The 24,545-nt window shown below is 44.1% G+C and overlaps 1 protein-coding gene across 1 annotated transcript in view; it reads right to left on the reverse strand.

The window, feature by feature from the left end:
* The window catches only part of LOC146869598 (proteasome activator complex subunit 2-like), a 163,246-nt gene that overhangs the window by 51,780 nt on the left and 86,921 nt on the right, over positions 1–24,545 (reverse strand). The window lies entirely within an intron of this gene.

A 24,545-nucleotide genomic window follows, 5' to 3' on the forward strand; every position in this document is an offset into this window, starting at 1 on the left:
GTGGGTGAGGATGGTGACACAGTAAGAGTTCTAAAGCACTGACAGGGCAGAGCCAGAAAGAACTTACACTATGCAACATTAACGATACAACATTGATGGCACTGTGGGTGCGCTCCTAAGCACTGACAAGGCAGAGCCAGAAACAATGTACACTGATGGACACCTTAAGCACCCATAAGACATTGATTTGAGTCACATGGCACTTATGGGGCACATCTGTATGAAGTTCAAAGTTTTGCAGGCATACATCACGGACGCAAACTATGGGAAGACGATCACACAGCACAGGTAGTTTTTTTTTTTTAGTATTCACTGGGCACTAGACTTCAATAGAACTGACAGCACTATTAGAATTGGAACTAGTCGCATCTTTTGAATCTTTTAGTTTTGACTGAGACTTCTAGATGAAGCACATACGGCCAGAGTGATAAAGACCTGACAATACACTGCTGGAAGAGACTGACACTGCTGGTGACGTACAGCACTCCCAGATCTCAGCTGGAGCCATGAGGCACTCCCTAAGGACATGAAGTACTTGGAGAAAATTAGGGAGAGTGGCTGGTCACAATGCTGGAGTCATCTAGACCAGACAGGACACTGGTGGAGGAAGCTCTTACAGATTTTCTGGGCACTGGCCGAGTCTCATAGCACTGACGCTAATACTGGAAGGTGAGCTACTGCTGGTGTCCCGTACAGGCACTGCTGAGTAAGAACTCAGACTCCAATAGTTATACAGCACTCACAGGCAATACTGGGGAAAACATTCTAGTGCTAAACATGCTTTGAAGTAATTGTGAGAGAAATCTTTCTTCAGCCCTATACATTCAGATCAGATGTGTACATGCGCAACTTTCATTCAAGGTCAACAATGGCCCTTCCATAGGTACTGGCTCACCTTACCTACACAAAATAGGATTGCAAAGGCAAAACAAGTTGAGTGGTAAACAAAAAGGGGTCCTAATCTAGATTGAGATCCTGTCACTAGAGCCTGAACAAGTTTTAGAAACCAAGAAAACCTGCACAATACCTTTTGAATAGAAACAGTTATATAGGGAGTTGTGAAGGCTAACGTACACATGCTGAGCAATGTTTATTTATAGAACACTCATCTGAAGGCTAAAGCTTCCTTAGAAGCTGTTCGGCTCGTCCACGGCCCCAGCAGATTTCGAGGTTGTGACCCCAATGCTTAAATCAGGCATTCCAATCAATTAGAAGGTCCCACTTCATTTTGTAAAGATTGTGTAGATCTGAAAACTGGTTTAAGTGTTGCTCAGGACCACCCCACCAATAGATAGCACACTCGACTCTGCTATTATAGTGGAGTATTTAGGCATTTGATTGAACACACGCATTCCTGGCTTGCTTTGACTGGACTTCTATCAGATGATCTACTGTCAGTATCTTAAGTTTAACGTATGGTTCACATGACTTGCCTGCATGTAAATGTAGATAGTGCTTCATGGAGATTAAAGAGTCCATAGTCTAGTAGAAGTCTGATAAAATTATTGGATTGCTTTTGTGCTTTGTAAAGAAATAACCATTGGGCTATATTTTGAACCGTAGACCCACTTTGCACTCTGAACGCATTGAACAAACTCCACCTGATTTTAATAGAAGGTAAACAATGAAAATGTAACAGCATTTTAACATGGCACACGGCATCCAGTGCACACAGAGTGTCTACAATAGGCAGGCAGTTACAAATCAAGGGATAATATTTGGCAGTAGAGGAAAAAGAATATCAACATAGCCTAGATGTTGTACTTTGTTCGTTACGAACGGAAGCAGAGGCAGTTTCTCGTCCCAGTCAACCGATTTAGAGGTGGGCACGGCAGCAAGAAAATCATGCTGACTTCTTGAATGGGTCAAACAATGCATCTGTATTTACCTATTCTAAGGACAGCAATCATTGAGTCGAGAATAATGCCTCATCTAAACCTTGAACCCCTCGAACGAATGAGAATCCAAGTGTTTCCTTTAGTTAGGGTACAGCTGACAAGAGGGCTTGCAGTTTAAACAGACTGTGATCTTGGTTCACCACCTGTATACAAGCGTAGAGGACGATATACAGGCACTGATGTTTCAGAATCAGGTTACAAAAACTCATCACAGGTTGTCTGTCAGGCCTCGTTAGCGGATATCCCTCTTGCAACATCTCAGGTGGCAAGGTGCCGCACAGTCTGGCCTGGGTTGTAAAACCTACTGGAGGTAAATTAGAGGTGTTGATGAAGTGGCTGCTAGAGGGCTGCTGGCAAGACGCTCACACTGCTTCAGTCTTAATATTGCTTGAGGAAAAGTCACACTGTTGGGTCCTGTAACAACGCTATGGCACTGCTGGAGACTAGCCACTATTTGTTTCCAAACACAAACCCATGTATCAATAGTTTGCGATTGAAAATGTACAAACATGCTGAGGCTGGTGTGACCTCTGTCCAAGATCACTAGACTAACTATGAATGCTATAATAAGGAATATGCTACTTACCAGTATGCATCTGTTCTTGGCATGTAAAGCTGCAGATCTGCACACTGTGCATAGATCGCCATCTGGTGTTGGGCCCGGATGTTTGCACTTGTTCTTGTCTTGGAAAGTATTTGGAAGTCACGAGGTCGGTGACTCCTCCTTTGGATCATAGTGCGCATGGGCATCGGCCCCATCCTCAGATTGTTTTTTGCCAGCAGGGAAATGATGGAGCTTAGTAAGAAACAGGAAAGATGCTCATGTGTGGTGTATCCAAGTAAGATAATACTGGAACAGATAAAGGTACCCGGGGAGGCGGGAGGGCATGTGTAGATCTGCAGCTCTACATGCCAAGAACAGATGCATACTGGTAAGTAGCATATTCCGTTCGAGGCATATGAGCTGCAGATTACACACTGTGCATAGATTGTAAAGCAGTATCCACCCCTAGCGGCGACCACCAGTATCTGCTGCAGTAGTTTGAAATAGTGCTTGGAGTACAGCCTGGCCCACACTAGCCTATTTAGTTTGCACATCGACACAATAGTGATTTGTGAATGTGTGTGGTGTAGACCATGTAGCTGCTCTGCAGATATCATCCAGAGGAATGTTTCCTAAAAATGCCATTGAAGCCCCTATCTTTCGTGTAGAGTGGGCTTTAGGAGGAACAGTTAATGTACGTTTTGCTTTATGGTAACAAATCTGTATGCATTTGACAATCCGCCTAGCTATCCCAGATTTTGATATGGGGTTGCCTTGGTGTGGTGGTGAAAAAGACATGAATAGTTGTTTGGTCTTACGGAAGGGTTTTGTTCTCTCTATGTCGTATAGTATTGCTCTTTTGACATCTAAGGTGTGAAGAGCTCTTTCTGCGACAGTTTGTGGCTGCAAGAAGAATACAGGCAGCTCTACAGATTGATTGAGGTGGAAGGGAAAAATGACTTTAGGGAGGCATTTAGGATTAGTTCGGAGAACAACTTTATTAAGATGCATCTGGAGAAAGGGTTCTTGAATGGTTAGTGCTTGTAGTTCACTAACTCTTCGTAGAGAAGTAATGGCTACGAGGAAAGCAGTTTTCCATGTTAAGAATTGTAGCTCACATTTATGTAGAGGTTCAAAGGGAGCCCCCATTAGTCTTGAGAGAACGATGTTTAAATTCCACACAGGGGAAGGTGGTACTCTGGGGGAAATTATTCTTTTGAGTCCCTCCATAAAAGCCTTTATGGCAGGTACTCTGAAAAGTGAGAGATGCGGTCTATTTTGTAGATATGCTGCTATGGCAGCAAGATGCAATCTGATCGAGGTATAGGCTAGGTTGCATCTTTGGAGGTGTAGTAAGTAGCCTATGATGTGTTGGATAGACACATCTAGTGGATTAGCGTCGTCATTATGGCAGTATACTACGAATCTCTTCCACTTGGCTGCATAGCATGCTCTATTGGTAGGCAGTCTAGCTTCTTTGATGACGTTCATACAGTCAGGAGGAAGGTTAAGGTAACCAAATTCTAGGATTTCAGGAGCCAGATCGCTAGGTTGAGCTGAGCCGGGTCTGGGTGCTGGATCTCTCCATGGTTCTGGGTTAAGAGGCGTGGAGAGAGGTGTAGTTTTTGGTGCAGAACTACTGAGAGTTCCAGCAGTGTGGTGTACCATGGCTGTCTGGCCCAAGTTGGAGCAACTAGGATGAGCGTTAATGAGTGTTACTGTAGTTTGCGCACCACTAGCGGAATGAGTGGGAGAGGCGGAAATGCGTACGCAAATCTGCCTGACCAGTTCATCCATATCGCATTGCCTTTGGACAGTGGGTGAGGATACCTGGCGGCGAAGTTTGACCGTCTACCAACACCAGATCTGTTAGCTGACCCTAACAGATCTGTGCTTTGTGAATGTGTGCAGTTTAGACCATGTAGCTGCTTTGCAGATATCATCTAAGGGAATGTTCCCTACAAATGCCATTGAAGCCCCTATCTTTCGGGTAGAGTGGGTTTTAGGGGGATAGCAGATCTGTATGCATTTGACAATCCACCTTGCTATCCCAGATTTTGAGATGGGGTTGCCATTATGTGGTGGTGAGGAGGACACGAAAAGTTGTTTTGTCTTGAGAAAAGGATTTGTTCTCTCAGTGTAATAAAGCAGTGCTCTTTTGACATCTAGAGTGTGAAGAGCTCTTTCTGCGACTGTTCGTGGTTGCGAGAAGAACACTGGCAACTCTACAGATTGATTGAGGTGGAAGGGAGGAATAGCCTTCGGGAGGAATTTAGAATTAGTTCGGAGAACAAACTTATTATGATGTATTTGTAAGAAAGAGAAGTGATGGACACTAAAAAAGCAACCTTCCATGTTAAAAACTGTAGCTCACATTTATGTAGAGGTTCAGAGGAACGACCCATTAGTCTTGTGAGAACTATGTTTAAATTCCACACAGGTGAGTGAGGGTGGTACTCTGGGAGGAATTATTCTTTTGAGGCCTTCCATAAATGCTTTGATGGCAGGTACTCTGAAAAGAGATGTGTTGCCCATTTTGTAAATAGGCCGCTATGGCAGCGAGGTGCAACATAATAGATGTATATGCTAAGATACACCTTTGGAGATGTAGGTAAACTATGATGTGTTGGATAGACACACCTAGGGGATTGATGGTGTTTTTATGACAATATATAACAAATCTTTTCCACTTGGCTGCATAGCAGGCTCTAGTGGTGGGACGTCTAGCCTCTTTAATAATGTTCATACAGTCAGGGGGAAGGTTAAGGTAAACGAATTCTAAGACCTCAGGAGCCAGATCGCAAGGTTGAGCTGAGCTGGGTACGGGTGTCTGATCTCTCCATGGTTCTGGGTTAAGAGGCGTGGGGAGAGGTGCAGTTTTTGGTGCAGAACTACTGAGAGTTCCAGCAGTGTGGTGTACCATGGCTGTCTGGCCCAAGTTGGAGCAACTAGAATGAGAGTCAGTGAGTGTTGCTGTAGCTTTTGCACCACCAGTGGAATGAGTGGGAGAGGCAGAAAAGCGTAAGCAAATCTGCCTGACCAATTCATGCATATCGCATTGCCTTTGGGCAATGGGTGTGGAAATCTGGCAGCGAAGCTTGGGCATTTGTAGTTTTCGTGTGTGGCGAAAAAAGGTCTATGTGTGGTTGGCCCCACATTTGAAAAAATGGTTGAAGAACTTGTAGATGAAGTTCCCACTCGTGAATCTGTTGAGTTTGACCCCTTAACAGATCGGCTATGTTGTTCTGGACTCCCGGGACATGTTGGGCTAGGAGAAAAATGTTCAGTGGCATAGCCCATCTCCAAATGCTTTGTGCTGGTTGAGAGAGCTGTAGAGAATGTGTCCCGCCTTGTTTCTGTATTTAGTACATGGCTGTCATGTTGTCTGTGCGGACTAGGATAGGACAGCCTTGCCTGATATTTGCTTCTGGAATGCCTTTAGGGCTAGGAATATGGCTAGTAACTCCGGGTGGTTGATGTGGAGTAATTTCTGTTGAGGAGTCCACCTGCCCTGCATGGTGTGATGTAAAAGATGAGCTCCCCAGCCGGAGAGCAATGCGTCCACTGTGAGGACGATCTGTGGAACTGGCTCTAGGAACAGTAGCCCTTTGGAAAGGTTTTTGGTGTTCCACCACTGCAGAGATCGATGAGTGCGACAGTCTACCAACACCAGATCTGTTAACTGACCTTGGGCCTGGTTCCATTGGCGTGCTAGGCACTCTTGCAGCGGACGCATCTGGAGTCTTGCGTGAGGCACTATGAATATGCAAGAGGCCATCATCCCTATGAGTTGCATGAACATTCGAGCTGGAAGAGAGTGTTGAGGCTGAAATCTGGTTATGAGGGTTTGTATGCTTGCTATCCTGGCTGGACTGGGGTAAGCGAGCTCTCTTGAGGTGTCTATTGTAGCACCTAGGTACTGTTGTATGTGGGACGGTTGTAGATTAGACTTTGCGTGGTTTACTGTAAACCCCAAGTCGTGGAGCAGTTGAATAGTGGCATGAGTGTGGAGTATACACTGGTTGTATGAGCTGGCTTTTATGAGCCAGTCGTCCAAATATGGGAAGACGTGAATGTGTTGTCTTCTTAGATGAGCTGGCACTACCGCCAGGCACTTGGTGATACCCGGGGTGCTATGGTGACTCCGAAAGGGAGTACTTTGAATTGGTAGTGTTGACCGATCACTACGAAACCGAGATATTTCCTTTGAGATGTGTGAATGGGAATATGGAAGTAGGCGTCCTCGAGATCTAGAGTGGCAAGGAAGTTGCCTTGTGAAAGAAGAGGAAGGCCTTGCTGAAGTGTATGTACAGGTTTAGGGATCTGAGGTCGAGAATAGGTCTCAGAGAGCCGTCCTTTTTTGGTATCAGAAAATACAGAGAGTAAACTCCTGTGTTTTGTTGGTGCAGGTGAACTGGTTCTATTGGACTCTTTTCTAGGAGGGAGATTACTTCCTGCTTCATTGTGCGCTGTTTGGGTGGTATTGCGCTGTTTGGGTGGTATGTTGGGGGGGGGGGGGGGGGGGGGTTGGTAGAAGTGAGTTCTAGACAGTAACCTGATTGAACGATTTGTCTCACCGACCTGTCTGTGGTGATGTTGCTCCAAACAGGCAGGAACTGTTGTAATCTTCCCCTGACTGGAGTGGAATGGGCCGGGTGAGGAACGGTGGGAAGTCATTGGGTAGGGGTGAAGGCAGAGCGGATGTTGTTGGTCTTGCCTCTACCTTTGTTATTGTTGCATCTGTAGCCTCCTCTCTGGTAACCTCTGGTGAATGTAGACTGGGTGGGAGTCTTATAAGTGGTGGAGGGGTTGTCAGAGGAGTAGCCTCTGGAGGTTCCCTTGTAAGAGGAACGACGAAAGTAACGTCTGGGAGCTTGCGATTGCAAGTCTCCCATTGATTTAGCTGTATTCGTGTCCTTCTTCATCTTTTCAAGGGATGAATCTACTTTAGGGCCCAATAGAAGTTCCGGATCGAATGGTTGGTTTAAGATGGAACTTTGTACTTCAGGTTTAAAACCTGAAATGCGTAGTCAGGCATGACTATGCAGGAGAACACTGGTGTTGACAGCTCTAGAGGCGGTATCTGCCACGTCCAGCACGCAACGAATGGAGGTGTTAGTGACAAGTTTCCCCTCCTGTATAAGGTGATTGGCCTTGTCCTTATATTTGTCGGGGAGGTGTTGCAATAGGGTTTCTAGTTGGTCGTAATGTGCCCTATCGTACCTGGCTAACAGTGTTTGCATGTTGGCAATACGCCATATGTTAGCTGCCTGTGATGCGGTTCTTTTGCCAGAGGCGTCCAAGAGTTTGGACTCTTTATCAGGGGGTGGAGCGTCCCCTGATGTCAGAGTTGGCCCTCTTTCTAGCATTGGCGACTACAAGGGAGTCCAGTGGTAGGGGGCCCTTAATGTAAGCTGTGTCTGCTAGGGTAGCCTTGTACTTTTTCCTCGATCCTGGGGTTAATAACCCTAGCCCTAACAGGATCTTTAGGTACCTCAGGTGCATGCTTCGTGACTCCTTTTAGCTTGGGCAGAATAGTGGTGGACCTTTGTCGGTTATCAAAAGTGCCCATAAGGAAATAGTCTTCCACAGGGTCAGTATGTAAATCCACCCCGTGGTATTGGGCAGCTCTGTGGAGGAGCTGATCAAAACCCATTGTGTCCTCCGGAGGGGAAGGCCTAGAGGGGTAGATGCCATCCTGTGGAACATTAGGGACATCTGGCGTACTGTAATCATCCCAGGGGTCCGGGGAATAAGGTGGACCCCCTAGTGGCACATCATCCGCACCCCCTCCTGTGTCATCAGAGGTGTCATCATCCATTGGTGGAGGAGATGGTGTAGGAGGGGGTGGAGGTGGAGGAGAAGGGACCCTGAGGTGAGCTGTGGCAATGACCCTTTTTAGGTCTCGCCTACGCAGTGCGCATGCACTGCATAGGAGATCTTTAGCCGTCGTGCAGCTCTTTTTCCAAGCACATACTCATGCTTGTGGCGGCATACAGCTTGCGGGAGTGCACAGCGGCACGCCACAAGCAAGAGTATGTGCGTTGAAAAAGAGCTGAATGTGCGCACGCACACGATCGCTTTTACTTTTGCAGCCACACACACGCAATCGATTTTACTTTTGCAGCTTTTCCAGTCTCCCCTTTGAATTTAATGACCCATAAAATGCCCCTTTCTGCCTTTCCCGTTCTCCCCCGCTCCTCAACATCCAATATAACTCTGCCCCCTCGGTTTCTCCCTTCCCGGCCCTCTTCACTGTTTCTCTCCCTGCCTCTCTCCATCCAGGCTCTCTCCCGTCTTCTTTCCCTCCCCTCCTCTCACTGCGCTTTAATGACCCGTAAAACGGCCTCTCTCATATGAGACATGTGTGATAAGCTTGCCTCCCTCTGTCCTCAGGCGACGCCGACCTGCTCTGAACAGGGAGTGTGCTTAAACGTATTGAAATTTGCTATTCCCTGATCACTCCATGTCCTCTGTCACGTCACCGTTTTCAGGTGTATTATTAGCCCATAGGATGCAATAGACGCAAACCAAGACCACAACTCCTAAAATGCAATAGGTTTTTTTTAACAGAAAGTCACGGAAAGGGTGTCCCTCGTGACATGGTAACTTCTTATGAGGGCCTCACTGCCTCATTAGCATAATTTAGCATTTGACCATTTTCAGGCTACTTGTAATGCTCAGTCGCAGCACGTCTCCTCGCTAGAGTTGACTGGTGTCTCGATTTTCCCAGCACTGATTTTGTCGCCTTTAGAATTACTGCCTTTAATCATATAATTAGGGCCATCTGCAGCCCACCCTGGCGCCCCGCACTCGGTTCCCTCACGCCTTTGGTCTCTGAGAACCAGAGCTCTACTGAGAAAAGAGGAGCATGACGCGGTTCACGTTAGCCAGCGCTTTGAGGCCGATTCCCTAGAGCGCTGTAGTGAAGCAATCATTCATTCATTCATAGCAGGTTCCAATTACAGTCACTGTAGGAAACGATCTTGATACAGAGGACTCAGAAGATTTAATGACGTCGCCAGCAACTCGCGGTTCTGGGGTTTCCCTTAACTAATCATTGTTTTTAACGCCATATATTACTGGCCTGGAACATCAAGGGATTCTGGTGACGTGATGAACTAAGAGGTCCAAAGGTCAGTCCTTCGTCAAACATCAACAGAGCCCCACTTATGAAACATTTGCCCTGAAGGATGTTCACAAACACACACTAACACTGCATCTTCCTAGCGTCATGAACTTGTGCTCAGCATTACCAGTGCTGAGGCACTGTAATTTAGCACTGTCAGTTCACTCATACCACACTCCTACCCCCACCCGCACTTCCCTAGTGGCCTCTGATATGCAGTCCACAGCTATCAAATCCCCGTTTCTACTGAAACAAATTTTCAACTTATCTGGATTCAACGTCTCTCGTGACAGCCCTCGCCCTACAAAATATGCCACACAGAACAAAGCATATTATTTTATCATCAAATACTGCCAAACAGCTCAAATAGCTTTGTCCTGCCTGCCTTTGCAGGCAGGACACTCTCTCTCCCAACGCGTTTTGACTTTTTTTTTTACAGCGCAAACGCATTTAGAATGCAATAGGTCTCGCATTTGCGAGCGTTTAAGGTATTGTCATTGTAAATGACAAAGCCTTTTATTTATCGGTTTTAAAAACAAAACATAAATAAAAGGCATTTTCATTTACAATGCCAATAGCTCAAAGTTTCGCAAACGCAAGAACTATTGCATTGTAAATGCTTGTTGAACACCTGCTACACACACTACTAATGAGATTGATACAGAAGTGGGACCAGCATCTCGCAGACTGATGCACTGCTATTCACTTCCCATTATGTCAGCAGTGATATGGGTATGCTGTGACATTCTGCTTCCACAATGTGTCCACTGTTTGTATGACAGGCATGCAAGTTAGACTGTTACTTGTTTGTTTTTCCATTTCTTTCCAGAGGACGAAGGAATAGTTGGCTTGCATGGCCGTATGATATTTAGGTTACACGTGTTTCCCCCATCTCACAGGTTTTCCTCACCAAGAAACTCTACCAGCTCCTCTTTTTGCTAACTACTGTTTTTTCCAGTTCTCTTCCAGTGAAGTGGGCCTTCGAATATTAGATGAATATGTGGTGGGTGATCCCCTCCCATGCTATGCTTCAAATTCCTTTACATCCCCATCTTTTTCGCCTTCTGGCCAGCGCTTTTTTTTGTTTGTTTTGTTTTTAACTCCTTAAGGTTTTGACTAGATCATTGCAGGTGGTTCTAAGTTCCTGTCCTTGACAAGCCAGTACAGTCCTCCAAGAGTGCCAGTCTAGTACAGCTGTTTGGGAATATTCACGGTGAGTTTACGCTCTTTCCACAAGCCCCCTCCCAAGATAGGAGGACAGACTGTCTCTGCTTTCCTCCCCTTTGGTTTCTAGGGCATCAAATTGATTTCAGATTCATCTGGCTAGCTGACCTTCTCTGGTAAGACTGAGAAATTCAGTATTCGGAATGATGGAGAGTGCCACAGAATGAGAAGGAAGACTCCTCTCAAGTGTGCTACAAAGATTTGGCAATAGTGCTCTGGCCTTACAGTATAACCAGTAGTCTTCGTTGCGTTGGCGGTTTGACCTGATTGCAACTTTTCTTCAATGTACCCGGCCAGAGTTAACTATGCATATGTTGTGGTCTGCAGTATGCATGTGTATAGATTTGATTTTTCGTGCTCTGATCTCAATTCAAATCTCCTTCTCCTTGCCTCCAGGAAACAAACCCCGACTTTGATCACTGTGCCGTATGCATCGAGAGCTACAAACAGAAAGATGTGGTCCGCGTTCTGCCATGCAAGTAAGAACAATCTCATCACGTTTTACTTCTGTACGACTTTTTGTAGCAAAGTCGAATAGCTATTTGTATTCTGCTCCTCATCAGACAGTTGTAAGAGAGGGATGGCCACAGAGCATGGAAAGGGCATGCTATTGAGCCCTCTTGCATGCTCCTGCATGTTTAGGTTTCAGATGTCACAGTTGATTTCTTCTAATGAAGAAAACGTGCAGAAGAAACTCGTGAAAGTGAATGGCAATTGAATTATGTAAAGATGTTTGTGGGGTTTCTGTTTTTTCGCAAGTGATCATTCTGCTCATATTCCAACTTTTCCAGACTTTTTTAGTTGACGATTCACTTCAATAACTGAAACCTTCTATCTTCAAATGTGAAAAGCCCTAACTCACTTCTGTGGAATGCAGAGAGGATCTAGAGCAACATAAATAGAAGTGATTGTCTGCAAAGCCGGTTAGTTTGTGATTTACATTGCAAATGGCTTCTCTGTGTTCTTATTAGAAACACATACATCTGAGGGGAAGAGGTGCATTTCTGAAAACCCAATGCGAATAACAGGGGAATACTTACGACAAACTCTGAACATTAACCACCACAGAAGTGGAAAATGTTTTTCCCACCTCGAACGTTGGTGCATAAAGGTACAAATAACAAACATCTGTTTTACCAAAGCAGGATATGTAAAAGCACTTGTAATGCCGGAGAGGTGTGATATGCAGGAGGAGAACACTTGTCTATCTTTTACTGTTAAGAGAATATCCTCTGTGCCCCCCTTGGTTTTGTTGGGTTATTGTTTCACGTGTTGTGCACATTTCTAGCCTACATCGGTTGGGCTCAGAAATAGCATCCTTTTTCCAGTTGAAGCAGCGAACACTGAGCATGCCCCAGGCCCAGAGCAGAGGACTCCTACTTATAAGTGTCTGGGTATTTAGGGATTCCCAAGAATTGAACTCATGATTAGAATCAAAATTATTGATGGCTTTTATATAATTTACACTACAAAAATGTGTCTGTGCTTTAGCACTATTTTGCAGAATAAACTCGAGATGGGGTCGGCAAGACCGTATTACTTAGTTGAGTCGACCAGGAACCATCATTGAAAGAGGAGGGTTTCCAATGAGGACTAGCCATTGAGACTGATCTTGTCTGATTTCTGTTTTGGCTGCCTTTAACTGAATCCAGCTAGAGCACCTCCAGGTCCTAATTTGATTTTAGCATTTCTTCAAGTGTCTTGCTGAGGTGTTCCCATTCATTTCAGTCATACGTTGGATGTGATCAGCATATGATTGCACCAGGTGATTGATTATGTTCCACAAATGCCGAATATACGGAATAAAGTCTATGAAGGTAAGGGTGATATTTTTGGGACTCTGCATATCAGTTTTCTGGGACTGCACATAAAGTTCAGAGTACATCAGTCTAGCTATGTTTGGGCAAGAAACAAAATCATGATGGTTCAGAACCGGTTACCTCCCCAATTCTTGTTAAATGGGCTGATTACATCATGGTCCACAGTTCCAAGGCTGCAGAGAGATCCAGAAGCACAAGGTACTCATGGTCAGATTGATCTGCAATGAGTTGAATATATTGCACAGTATCTACTTCTATGTCCCACATTCCTGACCGGAGCCAGGTTGTACGGTACCCAGAAGTATATGGGGCAGAAGTGAAGGAGGCATGGAGTGCCTCCTTCACTACATGCTGCTGGGATTGAACTGTCACTGCCTTCTTTGCAGGTGCTTACTGACCATGTGAATGTCCAATAACTGTCTATAATTTAGTGGCTTCTTAGGATCTTGCAAGGTTTTTTAAGTCTTGCCCCCTAGACAGTGCATGTTGTGCTGTCTTTTGCAAGACATACTGTTAGCTTACAGTGAGCTTAAAATCTGGCCATTACTTACCTTTGCGTGGCTTCATAGTCTCATATTTGCTTGCTTATTCGTTAACGTGTGTAGGCTTTCCTTGCTGTTCTTGGGTTTTTCCATACCTTGGAGCATGAACGCATTACTTGTGTCCCTCCACTGCTCACTTTTCAGGGGCTACTATTTTCTTTTGTTTAAGCACTGCACGAGAGCACATATGTTTACCATCTGTCTACTTTATATTCTTTTCCTACCCCAGCCGCACTCTGCTGTTCCTCTTTTCTCGCCTGTGTGCATCTGCCACACACCCCCTGTGTTGCATTCTTGCCTGTGTGCTTCTCCTCGTGTGCTCTATGTTGCTCTTTTTCACCTGTTTGCTTCCCCTTCACAGCACTGCACTATGCTAAATCTTTCTGTATCCTTTCCTCCTCCCATGCCCCAGCGAAGCTTCCAACCCCCTTTCAAGCCCCTGTGTTACCTTCCTGTATATTTCTGCTTCCCTTCACCCTGTAGCTTGGCTTCTGTTGTTTCAACCACCCCTTCTTGTTTTTACCCATTCGTTTAAAAAAACAAAAAACACTTTCACATTCTTTTCTTCTAAGTATCGATCCAACTTGCATCAGTAACTAAAAAGAAAAAATAACCTTCAACATAATTTAGTGGATGCCCACATGCGTGGTAAGTTGTGCTTCCAAAACGGATCAGCTTCTTTTTAAAATCTGCTTTTTCTTTAGCCAGGCAGCACGGCATCAGGGTTGCTAAGCAGAATGGTTAAAAACTATTAGCAAAGCCAATAGGTTCCAAAGATGAGATCTATCTACTTTGCCAGTGCTTGTTTTCTGTAGTTGAATGATAATAGCCTTTTTACTATTTGGATGAAGAATGAGCCCTATAAAAATGTAGATGTCGAAAACCACCTGGGCAGAGCAGCATATCTGTACTTGAGGTTTTACGTTTGCAGTCAGACTTGTACCGTTTTTGAGTCCCTCCCAAGAGAACGGAATATTGGAATTCACCCCCCCCCCTGACTAAGGAAGATATATCCTGATACTCTTCTCATTTGGCACCTTTCTGTTCATCGTCTGAGGTGGACACGTTTAAGTATATATCAGGTTTAGCAGTCACCGGATTTACTCTTACTGTATATGTTTTTCCGGCAAACACCTTTTATCACACTGAACCTGGCATCATTGACCTCCTCTATCACAGGGGGATGTTGTCAGTCAGCTCTCTCAGTTTCAAAGAGTCTCTGACTCCCTTTTTTGCTGTATAGGTTGTAGCAGTTGCAGCTGGCAGGGAACGAGAGTGGAGTGCGGGGGCAGGGTCGGGGGTACAAAATAAAAATAAAAACACACTTACCTCCTCGCCGCCACAGTCCCTCCTCGTCTCTCTGTGGCTGGAACCTAGAAGCACACAGGCTCCCTCCTCTAAGCCAATCACAGTGCTGCAATGCAGTGTTGTGATTGGTCTGCTTGCCTGGCTCGGCGCTGAGACGGGGAATGAGAGGCTGGGTATGTTCCAATGCAGCCTGGTGGGGAACACGCAAAGTACGCATGACTGTTTGGCCAGCCCTAGAGGGACGGAATGCAGCAACCCCTCCTCATCCCGGACGTCACGGGAGTTCAGTCCCGCCCCACCCAACCTGGCTGGTACTAAAAATAAAAAGATATTAACAGAAGTAACTTCTGTTATTATCATTTTATTTTTGCTTTTACACTGCTCCAAGAGCAGCAGGGTGACGCTCCTCCGCCTTAGCGGAGGAGCCGCCACTGTGTTGTAGTACTGCAACATTTCATCTTTTGTCATGGCCTTAAGGTATACCAGTACAAACTGGTATACCCATAATAACCCATATATAATTCGATTTGCTCCATATTAAAGAATACGAAGGTGTGAACCAAGGAGGATTTATTAAAGCCCAAACATCTTCTATATGATATCCAAAAACAGTAAATCGCTTGGCATGCACTCTGCCACTCTATATGTACAATCCATGGGTACCTACGAATACCCATATATAATTGTAATGTTTGCAAATTCCATATCAAGAGACCTCCAAGGTATGAATTAATTATAAATAATGATATAAATAATACACGTCGGAGCGCTCACCAATAGAGAAGTTTTTATAAATAACAAGGTCAAAGTCTTTTTTTCATAACCATTAGTCTTTTTTCTTAAACTTTTTATCACCTACAATTTTGTTTTAATAAATAGTACCTTTATTTTGGTTTGTGGTACCCTTAAAATTGAGTTTTAGAAATATGTGCCTATTTTATTCAGCTACTAATTATACGGATAACCTTAACAAAGGACTTATCAGGTCACATGCAAAAGCAGTATACCCCCAAGATGGCGCCCATCATTATGAGATTTAGCGCTCCAGTGCCTACTCCACAAGCTGTTTTTCCGCCTCTACAGTGCATATAACCTGAGCTCCCTGATTCACACGCTATTATGCGGTGATCCTGGGAGAGAATAGGTCTCACGTCTAGAGGTGCTAACTAGACAATTAAGAATTTTCTTTCACAGCTACTCTATCGCGGCGGTGACCCCACGTTCCACTACTTCCTGGCAACCTTTTTTCTTATCTAGCTCCTTGGCTCGCTAATAATGAGATTTTACTCACCATCGTTAATTCTCTAATTTAGGGATCTAGAGACCCTCCGCCCCAGCGACACCATGAAGTATAATAATACTTTTTTTTAAAGTAGGTGAAAACAGCGGAATCCATAATGTTTTTATGTTTGTATGTCTGTGTGTCCACAGGTTTTTCACTCGAGCACTTTAAGAAAAAATGTAAACTCTGTTACAGGAGATACCTGGCACCACGATGTAACGTACACCAATTTGTTTTCCCTGTCCACAACACCCAGTGGACAGGTGTATATATCTAATCTATGTGTGTCATTATATCTCTAAACAGATACATCATCCAGATGTGACTACGGATTATTCTTTCCACAAGGGAACCGTATGTATAGAAATAAGCATACCTAGTACATTTGCTACAAATAAATACTTTCAATGTAATTCACGGAGTGGTACACACAGGGCTGGCCCTTGTGTGGTCCTGAGGAAGTGGTTGGGGTAACCACGAAACATGTCGACGAAGTAAATAGGGACAGCCTCACATAATTGTCACTGTTCTCTGTTACTAGCCCCTTTAAATATATATTTACCAGATAGGAGCAGAATAAAGTCAGGGCTCACTATCTAGGTAATTTTTAATTCACTTTTGTCACTCCACATTCACAGCACAACACATAGTTCAAATAAGTGCTCCTACGTAATCCGCAAGTTGCAGCACGCCCCAGACAGTAGATGCCTGGGAGGACCCCTATGATGAAGCATGTCACCCTGGGGCAACCCTAGGTGAGTGAGGGGACTCTAGAAAAACAAGTGTTTTTCCAGGAATAATTTTGTCTAGGACTCTGCCATTTTCAGAGTACCTAACCAAAGGTAGGTTTTTACTGGGATCCCTGTGGATCCTATTGGTATACGGTAAATTAATGTACCTGCAATTGACTGGTGGGCAGATACCACTAACAAAAAAACCAAGACTTTCGGCATCCTCCAACGCATGAGTAGGTAATGCACTGCAGGTAAGCAAACTTTTATAAATAATACCAACTCCCCCACCTCGCCCCCCCACGACGATCTTTCCTCAATATTAGGTAGCTCGGGGAAATAGCGTTTGCAATAGTCGAATTTGAGACTTCGTGAAGCCAGGTCTCCGTCAAAAACAAAACATCAGGTTTAAGCTCAGAGAGCACATCAAAGATTTGAAACTCATGCTGCTTCAAGGAGCGTGTATTTACAAGCATTATCAAATCACTGTTATCCATCGTGTTCCAAAACACAGAGGGGCAAGGGACCTGCTTTCCAGGCTTTGTCCTACGTCCCGTTTTAAAGACTCCGTGTACATAACAACTAGACCGCGCCTTGGCTAAAATGGCAGGTCGTTGCAATTTCCCACTTCCTTTGGTCAGGGTTCGATTCCCACCGCACGTCAAATTCCCCAGAACAATGCCAAGTGCAAATAGTTTTTTTTTTAATTCAATCTAAGAGCACACAACAGTTTAAAAAAATATAGCAGCTTTCACAATTCAGCAATGTGCAAAAATGCAAAGAATAGAGATCAGCAGCAGTGAGGGAGAGCAGCTATTTTGCACTACCACGGGTTCGAGCGCACTCGCGCAGCGTCCCGTTTTAAAGGCACCGTGTACATAACAACTAGACCGCGCCTTGGCTAAAATGGCGGGTTGTTGCAATTTCCCACTTCCTTTGGTCAGGGTTCGATTCCCACCGCACGTCAAATTCCCCAGAACAATTCCAAGCGCAAATAGTTTTTAAAAAAATTCAATCTAAGAGCACACAGCAGTTTAAAAAATATAGCAGCTTTCAAAATTCAGCAATGTGCAAAAATTCAAGGAATAGAGATCAGCAGCAGCAAGGCAGAGCAGCTATCTGCACTGCCACGGGTTAACTTATTTGAACAAGCATTTGCAATGCAATTGGTCTCGCATTACTGAAAGTTTGAGCTAATGGCGTTGCTAAGAATAATGCAACGCTAATAGCTCAAACTTTCAGTAATGCGAGACCTATTGCATTGTAAATGCTTGTTTTAGGTGGTGGAGCCGGTATAGGCATATCCAATGGTCTCTTCTTTGTACTCAAAGTCAGCTGACCAGTTTTAGGGTCTTTTAGAAGAGTTTTCTGTTTAGGGTCTGGTCTAAACAGCTCTTCTGATACAGGCTGGTCTTTCGGCATCGACCGTTTCGGCAGACTTGCGCCGCACCAACTCTGGAACGGTTTTGTGCTCCATTGGCTTGGAACTGTGATGTTTTTACAGTCTCTGTGGCCGCTTGTGGAACCAGGTGTTTTTTCGGTTCCGAGGCCTTTTTCAGTTCTGAAGGGTATGAATCCTAAGCTTTATGAATCAACTTTTTGCTCGGATCCAGGAGTTTTTCGGAGTAGCTGGGGCGGTGCCTGTAGATTTTGGTGCAGAGTGGTTGGATGTGGAGGCAGCGATCGGCACCTAGGAGGAGGGCGGTTTCTTTTTCGGTGTCGGTGACCGCTCGGTACCGTTGGCAGACTGACTCGAGCCCGATTCGCCTGAAGGCTTAGTAGGCTTCTTTGCCGGGCCCAAGGGCGGGGCATGGGAAGCAGTCTCTCGTGTGCACCTGGGCCCGAAGGTGAAGGTGTGACCCAAGCCTTTTTCGATGGTGTAGGGAGGGGGTCGGGGTCGACATCTTTACTTATGACCCGCTGCCCAGGAGTGATGTCCTCGAGGTCGGAGTCATCAGCTTCGGAGGAGCTGACGGGGCCTTCTTTGATCCGCTCCTGTTCTGGTACATCGATGCCCTCCTGGAAGATGTCATCGGGAATGGGTGCCGACGAGCGAGCCATTGTTCTCCTGGCTCAACTATCTCTAATGGTCTTTTTGGAGCGGAAAGAGGCACAAGCCGCACAGTCTCTGGCCGCGTGCACCGGTGACAGGCAGAGGTTGCACACCTCATGCAGATCGGTGTGGGGAACTTTCGACCCACATTGAGGACATTTCTTGAATGGCGTCCTTTCCATGAGCCAAATACCAAGGCCCAAGTAGGCCCGAAGGCCTTAGTCGACGACCGGAACCGAGGACTTCGATGTTGAAGAGATGCGCGACGACTAGGTATCGCGATCGAAAACAATAACGGAGGGTGAAGGTTTGTGCGTCGAGAGTGGAATTGGTGATGGTTCGAACTGGAGTGCGAGAAACACAGCCGAGCCCGATGGTAGAAAAAAACAATCTGAAGATGGAGCCGATGCCCATGCGCACTATCATCCAAAGGAGGAGTCACCTATCTCGTGACTTTCAAAGACTTTTCCAGGACAAAAACAAGTGCAAACATCCGGGACCAACACCAGATGGCGATCTATGCATAGTGTGTGATCTGCAGCTCATATGCCTTTAACATATACTTCTGTGTAGTATGTTATTTGTACTGCTCTCTCTATCCTCTTTTTCTTGAGTATTGTCATTGTGAAACTTCGTTTTAATATAGGTGACCGATTAATAAATTAATTGACTTTCCTTATTGATTTTGGCTCACATGAACTTAACTAGATAAAACATTTAAACTTTTCCAGAGTCTGTGGTTTGTTCAAAGAGTAAGAAATATAAACGTTATGTCATATCGCCATAAACTAAGTGTAGCTCACTGGTTAGAGGAGGCATACCCTGAAGCAGAGATCAGACCCGGGACCTGGGTTCGATTCCCGACGCGGCAGGGTCCAGAGCCCAATTGTCCACGGACTCGATAATTCTCGCTTCGGTGCCCACTCTAAGCACGAGTTCACACTATGCAGCTCTGGGCAACAAGCCTGCTTAATCTCCACAACGGCCCCCCGCGGCGGGATGCCTGGCTTTCACCTTGGGGATGCCCAGTACGGGTTATCTTACAGGGAAAAACCAGGACGGGTTCCCAATGCAAGCGCCAAGATGCCCGTAGGGTGATAGCTGCGCTCTATAAGTACATCAATCAATCAATCAACTAATAGGTCCATTGACCAGAGGAAAGAACTTATTGATCAGTGAAAATTAGTTAAAATATTGACAGGTAAATAATCTCATAAAGCATCTATAAAAGTTGACCCCACGCGGTATTTACTGGCCTATGTGAATGTGTGTTTATGGGCCTAGGTGAGTATTTGATGTTTGAGTGCCTGATGTTGGTAACCCGCTGGATCAGTTTTCTGGTAGCAGAGCTATAGTTATTATTGATTAGTCTGGTGATAGGTATTGAACATTGATTTTATATGCTAACAAACCAGTTTGTGTTTTGTTTTATGTTGTCTGAAAATTCCCGGGAAGTGAATAGCGGATGGTAAATGGAAGCCATACTGCAGTGAGGTTACTCGTCTGTTGGAAGAGCACTGAGAAGTTATGCAGGGCTGGCAGTGTTAAATGAGGGACTATTTTTGTATTAAAGTGAGAGTGATTGATAGCAAATGAGTTCTCTGGTGAAACTTTGGTTTTATATCACCTAGAAAGGGTAATACCGAAGGAGTACAGGTTCATCAGAGATTGAGTGAAGGGTAAGCGGAAATGTTTTACTCGCAGTGTATGAAGAGTAAGCGGAAGGTTTTACTCGCAGAAAAAGAAATAAAACTATCTTTTGGTTTTTGTTGAACAGAGTAGCGAATGTTTTTACGTTATTAATGAAAATTTGATGCAAAGTTGTGAGAAAATACGTTTTCGTGTTACCTTGTGAAGGGAGGGTCAGTTGCCGGAGTTGCAAAGACGTCACAGGGGGCTGCGCTGGGATTGGTTGAAACAGTGGGCGTGTAATTAACGCAAATTTGTAAAGGAGTGATACTGACGTCACAAAAAGGCTGCGTTTGTATTGGCTAGACGGATAGCGTAGGCCTGAGTTTGATTGGTCAAATGAAAGAAGCCTCGCTGGAATTGGTCAAACCTAGAGTGTGAGCAAGAATCTTATTAGTTGTCAAAATAGAAGCGGTGATTGATAGTATTGGACAGTGGAGTTTGTATGTGGAAATACGATCCAAAATTAATAGGGAATCGTGCAGCTAGGAGATAATTAGGATTCGCTAGAGAAGTGTATATAAAAAAGGTCATCACCTAAAATGTATGGAGAAAAGAGAAAAATGTTATGCAGAAAATAAAAAATTACTTCAAGAAAGATAAACCTATTAAGACTAGAGAGGGAATTCTTATCCCACCACGGAAGACACCTGCCTCATTTATGATGATGGAGAAAGGCTACCATACATGTGTGTGGTTAGAAAATTGGATAGAATACACAAAAAGTGATGGAGTGTTAGCTTTCCCAGAAAATGGTACGTTTAATGGGAGAATTCTTCATAATTTAAGAATGCGGATGAATGAATTAGAGCCCAGCCCTAGACTAACACAGTATGAAGCATTAGAAGAATGGGAAACTGAGGCATTTGAGTGCGACAGATCCAGAAGTAGTAGAAGTTAGAGGATTTTTCCCTAAACAGATGCGCGAGTCACGAGAAAGTCAGATGAAACAATGGAGGCAAGCAATGATTACAGAAGGATTGTATCCTGTATTAATGGCTGAGGAACAGTCAGGAGGCAAATGCACAGGGAAGACCAAGAATTTAACAATGACAGGTTGTGGGGAATCAGAAGATGAGTTTATGGAGGACATTTTAACAAAAAATCCACCACCCTATAAGGAAGGACCTAATAGAACTACTCCAAGTGCCCCGGTTTTGGGAACACCTTTGGTTCCACAGTTGATGCATGAACCAATAATGGGGAGGGTACTCCATGAAAAGGAAAGCAATAAATAAAATTAGAGAAGAATTGATACAGAAAATAACCCAATTGAATACACACCCTGAAGCATTGACAATACCAGTGACAATAGGTCCTGTTGTTTCATTGTATGGGATAAAATGAACTGTCCCAGACCACCCATCATGACTACTCCCATAATCGAACCTAGAAAAGAAAATATAATAATTGAGGATCAAGCCAGTGAATGCGATTCAGTAATTTCATTATTGGATTTGCCGGTAAGAGGAAACCCCGAGAAGAGTTACACCTAGCTGCTCAAAATAAATACGATTAGAAACATCTACAGGAACTAAAAGTGCCACAATAGTATCCCCGGAAGATTTAGAGAGATGGGCACAGGAAATCGACAAACCGAATCAACAACCAAAGATTTTAGATATTTACAAATTAAAAGTGGAATTGGAAGAAATGATAACCGGAAATGTGGGATTAGATAGGCTTAACAATTACAGTGAATAAGAGTTACTGTTCATTTGTAGAAGCATCAGTAGAAATACAAAGATATTTCATGAGAAATTGACAGATCTTGCCTCTGAAATGGGAATTGAAATAGGGAGATCTAAAGTATTGCAGAAAACATATAGAGCAGAATTTACTGTTAAGGACTTGGAAATTATGAATGTGTCCGGAAGAAAATTGCAGATTAAGGAGTTAATGACCATCTTACAAAAGTGGGGAGACTTAGACGGATGGAAAGCTAGGTGGATGAAGAAAAAGGAGGAAGCACAGGCAAGTCGAACAACATCTGAATTCTTATTGAAAGAATCAGGAAATGCAGAGAGATTGTGTCCATGAGAGAAGTTCCAGGAGGGGCATATGTACATGTTCCATGGACTTGACAGGTTATTTTGTTATTTACTAATGATTTTCCAAAGTTAAGAGAAAAACCAGTTGAATGGTACAGGCAAGTTGAAAGGTTTGTGAAGATTTCTAAGGTTTGGTTGAAAGATTTGGATGGTCTATTTGATATAGTGGTGCCTGCTGATTTATAGACCAAATGCAAAATCACAGTTGATTGGCCTTAATGAGGAGTACCCAAGAGATGAGAAAACCGGAGCCCCTTCAGAGGAGGTAATGAAGAAATATCACCAGGTGATCACTTTCTTGAAAGGGAAAATTCCACCAAAAGAAACAGATTGGGTAAAGATAGATAGAACAACCCAATAAATAAATGAGTCTGTAAATGCTTTTTATGAACGCCTCTTACAGGTATTTAAGCAGTATAGCGGGTTTGAGAACATTGGAGATAAAAATATGAGTCACTTTCTGTATCAGTTTGTGTCTGGTTTAAGACCAGAAATCTCCCACATGATTCAGCAGCATATGCTGTGCTGGAGGGAAAACCAATTGACGATATTCTAAAATATGCTAAATATTGTCGGGACGACATTGAGAATAGACGTAAAATGTTGGAGGAAAAAGTGATGTGGGCACAAGTGAAATTAGCAGAACATCAAGAGCTTAAATTAAACAGACTGATGATCAAATGAAAGGACAGGGTCAGAATGATAATGGGGGAAAACCAAGAGGACGAATGAGTAGAGAGGACGCAAAGCAGAAATTGCCTCGTCATGGGTGCGGAAAATTGGGAAAAACTAGTTTAAAAATATTCAGAAAGATAATGGCCCAAATCATAATTTAAATTCAATGACGCAGAACGAGGTGATAATGAGCCAACCGCAGCAGGTTGTTAAACAGCAGAGTCAGTTGCCACCTGCCCCTATGCCAAATTTTGTGAACAGAGCAAAGTACAGTGCGGACACCGGATCTCCAGGAGAAAGTGGTAAGAAAAATTCTGTAACTTCCAATTTCTTTTGCAGAATCGTTGCACCCATGAGGCTGATCAATAACGGTGCCTGAGGGGGGAGGAAGAGGAGTATGTACTTGGCGCATCCTTGCCGGTAGATCAGTCAGGTCCATATATTGATGGGAAGGTAGAAGGAAGATATTACCTTTTTGTTGGACACTGGTGCTACCCGTTCTACTGTGAGAACAGCACACATCCCAAACCTATCCCACTCGTGAGAAGCCATCCAAGTAGTACGCGTTTCAAACAAACAGATTAGAACCCCAATCACAGAACCCATGGAGGTACGCATTGGCAATTTCAGAGAGATGCACAAATTTGTGGTGTGCGGCTCTAGTCCAGTAAACTTGCTAGGAAGAGACTTATTGTGCAAAATGAATTGCACAATTTATTGCACACCAGATGGTGTTACGATACTGACCCCTGATGAAGACAGCGTCTACAAAATTATGCTAGCAAAACAAATCACCGAAGTAGACGAAATGTATTCAATAATGACAAAGGATGATTTACCAGATGAGTTAAAATTGACTGTAAATCCAGGTGTGGGATTTCACCCGAAAAGAAATAGGGTTAATGGCAAATGTAGATCCAGTAAAAGTGACTCTAAAGGAAGGTGCCATCTTCCCAAATACTAGGCAATTCAAAAGGAGTCCAGAAGTCAAAGCAGGTGTTGCATCAGAAATTGATCGAATGATTAAACAAGGCATTTTGAAAGAGATAACGAGCAGCCCTTGTAATTCACCTATAAATGGCATTAAGAAACCTAGTGGAAAATACCGGAAAGTACAAGATTTACGGAAAATCAATAAGATTGTTGTGCCTTGTTGTCCTATAGTACCGAATCCAGCAGTGATTCTGTATCAAATACCATGGAATGCAGGATGGTTTACTGTAATTGATTTATGCCAAGCATTCTTCACCATTCCTTTACACCCAGCTGCCAGTATCTCTTTTCTTTTAAGTTTGAGGACGGTGATGCCCAGAAATTTAGTTCTAGTCCAATATATTGACAACTTGCTCATTGTATCAAAGTCACGAGATGATTGTGTTACCGATTCAATTGCTTTGCTGAATCATTTGGCTGATGGTGGACACAAAGTGTCTCCAGAGAAATTACAATTTTGTCGAACTGGAGTCAAATATTTGGGACACCAAATAGAAAGAGGAGTGAGAAAAGTGACCCCTGAAAGAATAAACATAACAAAACAGATGCAGTTACCAAAAACTCTGAGAAATCAGAATGTTTCTTGGTGTAGTGGGGTATTGTAGA

Source organism: Triturus cristatus, chromosome 1_1 (assembly GCF_964204655.1).
Source record: "Triturus cristatus chromosome 1_1, aTriCri1.1, whole genome shotgun sequence".
Classification (NCBI taxonomy): domain Eukaryota; kingdom Metazoa; phylum Chordata; class Amphibia; order Caudata; family Salamandridae; genus Triturus; species Triturus cristatus.